This window comes from Miniopterus natalensis, chromosome 1 (genome assembly GCF_054644295.1).
Source record: "Miniopterus natalensis isolate mMinNat1 chromosome 1, mMinNat1.hap1, whole genome shotgun sequence".
Classification (NCBI taxonomy): Eukaryota; Metazoa; Chordata; class Mammalia; order Chiroptera; family Miniopteridae; genus Miniopterus; species Miniopterus natalensis.
Window position 1 is genome coordinate 143,989,557 of NC_142081.1, and position 10,371 is coordinate 143,999,927.

At 38.7% G+C, this 10,371-nt stretch overlaps 1 pseudogene; it reads right to left on the reverse strand.

Annotated features, from left to right (window-relative positions):
- Nucleotides 1-2,912: 2,912 nt before the first annotated feature.
- On the reverse strand, nt 2,913-3,904 carry LOC107545499 (sorting nexin-5 pseudogene; annotated as a pseudogene).
- Between the last annotated feature and the right edge of the window lie 6,467 nt (nt 3,905-10,371).

Consider the following 10,371-nt stretch of genomic DNA (forward strand, 5'->3'; position numbering starts at 1 on the left):
CATCGTGACTGCATGCAAGGGCCCACCCCTTAGATCCATTCCCACAGACACAGGAGAAGAAAGAACAGTAAGGCAAGGGTGTCCCGCTCATACACAAACTGCTGTAGTTCATCTACTTCTGCTTCCTGAGACTTTATTCCTCTAACCCTAGTGAAAATAAACAATAACGCTATGGAATGCTGAATCACTTATTCAGTAATAAAGGATTCAGCCTAGACTCCAAGCGTGTCTGGAGAATAGAAAAAGATCTAACAAAGATTTATTTACACAAAGTACCAAGACACTCCTGGGTGAAAATTTTTCCTTTTAGGGAAAGACTGGGGTCATACAATCTTGTTTCAAAGAGAAGTGGTGGGGTGGTTCTAAACACAACATACTTTTTGTCACTCAGATTCACCTCTAACTCAGCCCTCCAGGCCTCAGTTCTTTCCTTGCAATGATGAGGCCCAAAGCTGACTTCTGCTTCAGTGGTCAGAGAAGAGATCAAGTGTGATCTGCTAAGAGATGAGACACTGCAGCTTTAGCAGTGCCCGGGAACAGGAGCCTGGGCAAACCCATTTAGAACCCCCACCTTCAGAAACTTGTAACCTTAGTGTCTCTGGCTATCCCTGATGACTGCTCTGCCTCAGTGGTCACTGGAGGTAGAGCTATCACTTTTGACATCGACAATGACAGGAAACATCACCCCAGACAGCCAGACAAAAGAGAAAAATGGCAGACAACACAGGTAGCCAAGGGGCTAGTTAATTTGTTCACTCATAAATCCTTCAAGTGTGCTTGCTGTAGTGGATTGAAGGGTGACCACCCAAAATATATGTCCACGTCCAAGCTCCCATCACCCAATCTCTGAATGGGACCTTTTTTGAAAGATTTTTGCAGATGTAATTAAATTAAGGATCTCAAGATGAGATCTTCTGAGATTATCTGGGTTGGGCCTTAAATCTAATGGCAAGTGTCCTTATAAGAGACACAGAGAAAAGATACAGAGAAAGGAGAAGTCCATGTGAAGACTGAGGCAGAGACAGGAGTTATGCAACCATAGGCAAGGGATGCCTAAGGACATCAGAAGCTGGAAGAGGCAAGAAAGGATACCCCTCAGACCTTCTGGAGGGAGCGCAATCCTGCCAACACAATCCCAGACTTCTGACCTCCAAAATTGTGAATAAATTTCTGTTTTTTAAAGCCACACAGTTTGTGGTAATTTTTAAAGGCAATACCAGGAAACTAATACGTTTTCAAAAAAAAATATTTACTGAACACCTTCACTATGCCGAACATCATGCCAGGTACTGGGGATACAGCAGCAAATAAAACAAAGACATCAACCTCACAAAGCTTATACACTTACCATGACTCAGCAAAAATCACTCAGTATGACTCAGCTAAATAACTTACCATAACTCAAAAATATCACTAATATGACTCTTCAAAATTGCTACCCATGACCCAGCGAAAATTGATAACCACGACTCAGTGAAATTATCTAGATGACTCAGCAAAAAACACTTACCCTTCCTCTCTCTGAAATCAATAAAAACATTTAAAAAAAATAGTAGGATCCACTGTTTGGAGAGTGCTGAGGATTAAATAAGATAAGGTATATAACTACTTAACAAACTACCTAGCATAAATTGCAAACTCAATACATGTTAGCAAGTGATAACAATATGAGATAAAAGTTTTTTCCAAATGAAATAAGCAAAATATAGTTATTTTAATAATGGAAGAGTTGCTCTTTATCCCATTGCAATATTTTATTTTGTTCATAGCACTGCCACTCTCTAGAAATCATATTATTGATTTGTTCACTTACATGGTTTTTATCTGTTTATCCTGCAAGAACATGAGGTTCATGAAAGTGGTCGTTTGTTGTTGTTTTTAATACGTCCAGTATCTTGCAAGCACCTACCACCTGATCGGTGCTTTACAAGCAGTTATAGTGTAGATGAACGACTTAGCATATTAACCTAATCTTCTACTGTGTTTCTGGGAACTTGAGTCAAACTACTGCTTATCAAAAGAAAAAAGAAAGAAAAAAAGGACACTTTTTATTCCCCATGGGTTGTTCATGGTGGTAGATGTATGATGAATAAGTATATTGTGATTTTATAAAATAGTAAGGATCAATTAAGCCAAAAGCAAATGCTAGTTTTAAATTTTTTTATTGTTGACAGTAGTATAGATGTCCCCCATTTTTCCCCCTTTGTCCCCCTCCATCCAACCCCAACCCCACTCCAGGCCTTCACCACACTAGTGTTGTATCCATGGACTATGCATAAACGAATAGAAGTTCATTGGTTAGTCTCTTCCTGCCCCCACCTCCACCCCCCTTCCATTTGAGATCTGTCAGTCTGATCCATGCTCTTATGCCTCTGGACCTATTTTGTTCATCAGTTTATTTTGTTCATTAGATTCCACACCTAAGTGAGATAATGTGATATTTGTCTTTCTCTAACTGGCTTATTTCACTTAGCATAATAATCTCCAGGTCCATCCGTGTTGTTTTGGAAGGTAACAGATTCTTCCTTTTTATGGCATTTCAGCTTTTTGATCCACTCATCTACTGATGAGTGCTTGGGCTGTTTCCAGATCTTAGCTATTGTAAATAATGCTTCTATGAACACAGGGATGCATATGTTCCTTCTGATTGGCGTTTTGGGGTTCTTAGGATATATTCCTAGAAGTGGGATCACTGGGTCAAATGGTAGCTCCATATTTAACTTTTTGAGGAACCTCCATACTGTTTTCCACAGTGGCTGTACCAGTCTGCATTCCCACCAGCAGTGAACAAAGGTTCCCTTTTCTCCACATCCTGGCCAGAATTGTTGTTTGTTGATTTATTTTATTATTATTATTTTTTAAGATTTTTAGAAATCAAAATATTTATTAATATAATTTTAAACTAAAGTCAAAGGTAATAAATCTTCTGTTGTAATGATTTAAGTGCAAGTGACTCTGGCTTTCACATTCATATCCTTCTTTCAGAGAAAAGGCAGATCAGTTGGTCTTGAACAACTCCATGCAGCTCTGCAAGAGGGAGACGTTGTTCCTAGCATGCTTTATTTCCAGTTCAGACATTTCAATTAAATTCTTTCTAAATGCTGCCACTCTCTTTCATTTGAAATTGCTTAGTTCTTTTGCAGATTCAGAAAGCTGTTCAGATTTCTTGCAGCATTCCTGCTGGTGTGCCTCAGCCAGCTTCACATCTTTGCTTTTTAACCAGGCCTTATCTAACGCTTTGAGTTCTCATAGTCAATGAGGGCTTTGGTACGTCTGTATAAGAGATCCTTAGCAGCCTCTATGTTGAGCATGTAGTATCGAAGGAGTTCTGTCAGCCTTAAATCTTCATCTGAGGAGACTCGACCCTCTACTTTCCTAAGTTTTTCAAGTAGCTCAGCAACCTTCAATAGGTACTTGTGGATGACCGTGGGCTCTTCTAAAGCCAGGTTATGTAGACAGGCTGCAGTGTGGATATAGTCATCTGCAACATTTTTATGAGATCTGGTCATTTTGTCAGCTTTTGCACATGAATCCTGGACCCTATTATAATAATTAATGAGGAAATTCTTTTCTTGCTCAGAGAAGTCATCTACCTCCTTGACTCCAGAAAAAAGGACTTCATCAGCACTTTTCACCACACTTTTGAAAAAGCCACCAAACATCTCTTTAGTATTTTTCCGCCTAACACGTAGATCCTGATCATATTCCAGGAAAACGTGAAAGTTGCGATCTTTATTGAGAACAGGGTGAGAAGAGAGTCGCTGAAGAAAGACTTCATGGGAGGAGACAGTCTTCTTAAAGATGGCGAGATATTCAGCTTCCAGCTCTTGCTTCATCTTGGCAAATTCTCCTTTGGTTGTAGACCCTTCACCTCACCCAGCTTCTGCATCTTCCCTCGAGGGCCATCACAGTCAGGTTTGCAGGAGCAGGCGGAATAATAAGCTCATCATAGGCTGCAGTTTCAGAAAGTGTCTTGTAGCCGTACAAAGTCTTCATGTTGCCTTGTAACGGGAAGCTGGGCTCTGAGACGTGGGCAGCGTGGTCTTGATGTGTACTGTCAACTTGACCTTATCTCTTCCACTGAGTGCATCACATATGCCAATTTGAAGTGAGGGATCAACACTCAGGTCCACAGATACAGATCTCAGCCTGCTCCTGGCCCCGGGAGCCGCAGACGACGGGGCCGCAAGAGGACACAAGCCAGAAACACTCCCGGCAAGGCGCGTCTGAAGAAAACTGTTCATTTATTAATGGTAGCCATTCTGGCAGGTGTGAGGTGGTATCTCATAGTAGTTTTAATTTGCATCTCTCTGATGATTAGTGATGTTGAGCATTTTTTCATACGTCTCTTGGCCATCTGTAGCAAATGCTATTTTTTTCAAGATTTAAAGCTTCAGCTCTCTAGATAGTTTTATAATATAGTTATTTAAGAATTATTGAGCACTTTAAATTACTGTACATAAAATTTGCAAATAAAAATTATATTCTAGCAAAATTAATTGCCTTTCGTTTCTACCAAACTTGTTTTTAAAGAATTCAATCAAAATATGAAAATGCTTAATGGAAAATAAAGCTCAATTAACATAAACAAAATGGAGTTAATTACACTTTCATTGCAATGTACTTTAAATGCATTCTGCATGTTTTAGCACTCAGCAAAAGTATAGCATAACAAATTTTTAAAACATTTAAATTGTCTCTAATTTGCAGTACCACTATAGTCAAAATATATTAAGTTAATAAAGTTAACATTTACATAATGTCACTGCCACCAAAGTATACTTAATATAAACTGAACTAGACTGTAATGTACTGGGGAGAAAGCTCTACTAATTGCTAGAGTAGTGACTGTACAGGGGCTGACATGTGTAGCACTCAGGAATAGAGTCAGGAATTATAGTCTCAAAGGATCTATAATCTAACGTTTCAAATCCAGGTGAAAAGGGGAGAAATTAGGAAATACATTCTATCACAGGTAGGAAATCTTGTGTTTTTTGTTTGCTTACTTTGCTCCTCTTTAAATCATTGAGCATGACTATCAGGTCTAAGGATATGGAAGTCAATAGGTTTGCATTGATATTTAAATCTAAAATAATTATTATTATAAAAGCTAATGCTTACATAATCCTTACCATCTGTTCACAACTTTTCTAAGACTTTATATATGAATTGTCCAATCCATCTGTTTACTAGTCAAATACTTCAAAGTAAACATTTCCAAACTAAACTCATTACTTTCCCCACAAATTTGCAAATCATTTGAGCTATTTTATTTACTATTTATTGTTAGAAAAGTGCACTCTTTAAGAAAACCTAAAAACATAATAAATTAAGTTAGGCTAAAGCTTTACTTTTCTGGACTGGAAAGACTGTGTGACTTGATTAATTAATTTAGGATTCAAATTCCTTCCATTTTTATGCTTGGCCTTGGCCATCAGCTAGGGCACTGGTTCTTAAAACTGCTGGTCTCAAAAAACATTTATACTTTTAAAAATTATTGAGAACCCACAAAAATCAAAACCACTGACAACAACAAATGCTGGCCAGGATGTTGGGCAACAAGAACTCTTTCATTCTTGGTGGGAATGCAAAATGGTACAGATATTTTGGAAGATAGTTGGCAGTTTCTTAAAAAACTAAACATATTTTTACCATGTGATTCATCAATCAGGCTCCTTGTTATTTACCCAAATGAGTGGAAAAGTTATGTCCACACAAAAACCCACACATGAATGTTTACAGAAACTTTATTCATAGTTGCCAAAACCTAGAAGCAACCAAGATGTCCTTCAGTCAGCGAATTAATAATAAACTGTGGTACATCCAGACAATGGAATATTATTCTTTACTAAAAAGGAATGAGCTATCAAGCCATGAAAAGACATGGAGGAAACTTAAATGCATATTACTAAGTGAAAGGAGCCAATCTGAAAAGGCTACATCCTATGTGATTCAACTATATGATGTCATCCTATGTGATTCAACTATATGATGTCCTGAAAAAGGCTAAACAATGGAGACAGTGAAAAAAATTCAGTGGCTTCCAGGGATTGGGGAGAGGGAGGAATGAACAGGCAAAGCACAAAGGAATTTTAAGGCAGTGAAGCTATTCTACACAATACTATCAATGTGCATATATGTCATTATATACTTATCAAACCCCATAGAATGTATACTACCAAGAGTAAACCCTTGTAAGAAATGGTCCTTGGGTGATAATGGGTGATGATGTATCAGAGTAGGTTCATGGGTTGTAACAAATATACCCCTCTGGTTCAATATGGTTTTTTTTAATGTTTTTATTTATTTTGGAGAGAGGAGGAAGGAGGGGGAGAGAGAGAGAGAGAGAGAAACATCAATGTGAGAGAGAAACATCAATGGGCTGCCTCACACACCCCACTGAGGATTGAGCTTGCAACTCAGGCATGTGCCCCAACAGGGAAGGGAACCAGAGACCTTTTGGTGCATGGGGCGACACTCATCCAACTAAGCAACATCAGCCAGGGCTGGTTCAATATGTTGATAGTAGGGGAGGCTATGCCTGGATAGGGGCAGGATATGTGGGAACTCAGTGTTTTTCATTCAATTTTGCTGTGAACCTAAAGCTTCTCTTAAAACTACAGTCTAAAAAATTCTTCAGGACCCCAAAGAGCTTTGGATTTTATGTGCATACCTATCAATAATTATTATATTAAAATTTAAAATTTAAATTTTATATTTATTCGTTAACTTAAAAATAATCAACTCATTATATGTAAACATAAATAATATATTTCTAGGAAAACTAACTCTATTTACTAAGACCAAAAAAATGAATCAGAAGAGTGAAATTGTTTTCTGTTTTTTAAAATCTCTTCAATATTTGGGTTAAGAAAGTCAGCTGGATTCTATCTCCTTCTGCATTCAATTCATTGCACTCTGTTTTGATTGAAAAAGATTAATGAAATCCAGCCTTTCACAGAATAGTAGTTGGAAAAGAGAGGGTTATTTTAATAGCCTTTTCAGATCACTGTTGCCATTTTTTTAAATATTATACCAAAATTTAACTAGTGGTAGTTTCTATATATTAGTTGCAGGGTACAACCTGAAACCTGATGTTAACAAACTTTTTATATTCTACTATATCAAAATCTATTGGTCTATCTTGAATAAGTCTTTTGATGATGAATAATTTTGTAACAGCATGCATTAGTCATTTGAAAAATATTGTCTCACTGAGTTAATGCAACTTTTCCAAATGTTGACACCTTTCATTATGCAATATTTTAAAAACATATTAATACACCATCAATCTTATCAGGGGAGAAAAACCCAATTTTAAGTATTGGGAAACTATCAAGAGCATGGTAGTAAAATACAAGTTTTTCACAATTCTCATTTTTATTTAAACTCTCAAATTTTATTATTGCCTGATTTTGTTCATTTTCAAAAAATGAGGTGTTATAAATATTTTTAATTTTCTGTATCTTAGGATGTTTTGACATCTTCAAAATCCTTTCTGTCTGGGGAGAGATTGCCCCTTCTGAGGCTAGCCAATTCTTAGATAGCAAGGGCCCAGCCAGGAACATGCCTTTCATATGCAAATTTCCCAATCCAGAGCCAGACCTCCTCTGTCTGGCCTGTACACACAGGAGGCAATATTTCTCTAACTTGAAAATCCCGGGGCTGGGTGCCAGGCAACTCAGGACCACCCTCATAGCTTCAAACTCTCTGAAATTATTCAAACTAGCCAATCCTAAACTGTTTACCCTGCCCTGCCTTGCCTTTCTCATGGAAACCTAATAAAGGCCATGGCCAAAAGACAGGCCCCTGGTTTCTGTCTTCTGTCTACTGACCACCCTGGTGGCTTTCCCACGTGGCCCTGTGTGATGTGCCTCCTGTCACTAGGATCTACGAGTACAACAAATCTGGTTTTTTCTGAGCTTCTCCTCTGTCTCATCTGTGGCCACACCTGGCCGACCATCTCATAAAGGAATATAAAGTAAATGTCTGCAAAATTTCCAAGCCTAAATAACCATAGATTTTCTACCTCTTCGTAGAAATGGTGTTCCACCAAAAAAAAAAAACCACACAGTTCAGCATTCAGCCATTGATTCAAAAACAATTGCGCAGGGGCTTTGAGACCATCACACTGAGGCATACAGCAGAGGACATATGTGCACGCATCATTCTGTCACAGAGATTATTAAAAAGATGTGTACTCAAAGATCAAGATTTAATAAAAGTAATAATTTTTACTGCTTCCTCAAGGACGGTCTTAAATGACCTGGCGTTTTACTACTAAAGTGTGGTAATAAATTGAATGGTGACTAGTACAATATAGTGAACTTGAACTTCCTTAATGTGTGCTAAAGGAACAGCAGTTTTACCCACTATTGACTTTGCACCATCAGTGCAAAGGTCAGAACAGTGAAAAAGGCAAATAACTTATTATTATGAAAATAGTTGTGATCTCTCAGACCCTCACAAGTGTCTTGGAGACTTGCAGGAGTCTGCAGACAACACCTTGAGACCAGCTGCCCTGGAGATCTGTCTACATCTTCATGGTCCAGGTTAGGTGACCCCCATTATCAGTCTCTGGTAAGGGGAAAGCTATCAAAGCAAGGCATGTATGTGTCACTTCTGTTCACGTTATACTGGAGAGAACTTGGTCATTTGGTATTAATTAGTTATTTCTGAGTAACAATTCACCATAGTTTTTGCAGTGAATTCAAAATTCAGTGGTTTAAAGCAACAACCGTTTCACACAGCTTATTAGCCCACAGGTTGGCAATTTAACTAGACTCAGCTGGGCAGTTCTGGTCTCTGCCAGAGTCTCTCATGCATCTTTGGCCAGCTGCTGGCCAGCTAAGTGGTTTGGCTACTGGGGATTGGCTGCCTGCTCAATGAAGAGATGAGGTGACTAACCGTGTGTCTCTCACCACCCAGCAGGCTAGCCCAGGCTTGTTCACAGACCGAGGCAAACACGTAAGTGACAGTACAAAAGGCCAATTGAGACCTGGGTTCCGAATTGACACTGCATTTTATTAGGCAAAGCAGGTCATAGGGCCAGCTCATTTTCAAAGGTGGAGAAATGGACTCTATTTTTTATAGGTTTTTATTGATTTTTAGAGGGAGAGGAAGGGAGAAGGAGAGAGAGAGAGAAACATCGATGAGAGAGAAACGTCACTGATCAGCTGCTTCCTGCATGCCATCCCACCCTCCACTGGGGCTCGAGCCCGCAACACAGGCATGTGCCCTGACTGGAAATCGAACCAGTGACCTCTTGGTTCCTGGGTCAATGCTCAACTGCTGAGCCACACCGGCCAGGCTGGACTCTACCTATTGAAAGGAGCAAAGTCACGTTGCAAATGGGTATGGATATAGTCAAGAGGAATAATTGCAGCCAGTCTGCAAGTACTCTACCACTCATGGCCAAAGCTAGCTGCCAAAAAGGGTGAGAGAGTCTTCAAGTGGCAGGCATAAGCTTATGAGCAGGAAAACAGATTCAGCAGGAATAAGTTAGCAGTCTGTAAAGATTTCAGCTTTCCCCTAATTCTAATCAAAATCACTAGAGATTGTGGGGAAACTTGACAATTTGATTCTAAAATTTATGCAGAAAAGCAAATGGCTTTTCCATATGAAAAGAGCCAAAACAAAGCTAAAGAAGATAAAGATGTCGACGCTGGCCCTTGAAATTGTCAAGACCAGTGGAAGAACTAAAGGCCAGAAACAGACTCATGTGCATATATGGAAACTCAATTATAAATGAGTTTATATGCCTGTGAAATATTAAGGACTAAAGACTTCAATGTGAAAGGCAAAACCAGAACAAGTCTAGAAGGCAATAAAGATCCCCTGTGTAAGAGCCAAAGTTACCATGGGGATGAGGGAGGTCACATTTGCCTACACTAAATTTGGGCCCTCTGCTCATCGAAAAATACAACAAAGAGCATAAGACAAGCCAGTGTGGAAATGGGAGAGGGATGGGTAAACAGACAAATGGAAAGAGCTGCAGGGCAGAAGTAGCTCAAACTGACCATGAGCCACAAACTAGGAGAGAATTTTCACAATACAAATAACCAATAAAAGGTGATATCTAGAATTTATGAAGAATTCCTATAAAGGAGAACAGGACAAAAGACAAAAACGGGCATTTTAGAGAAGACAAAATACTTGTGAGAATCAATATATGTAAAGATGTCCAATCATTCATAATTAGGGGGAAGAATTGAAATCAGATCAGACAGCATTTTACACCTCCCTGATTTTGCAAATATTAAAATACCGGACAAGCCAAATGTCTTCATAATGAAGATGTTCAGCAACGGAAATACTCGTATGTTGACGGTGGGAACACAATCCTTATGGAAAACAGTTTAACACCATATA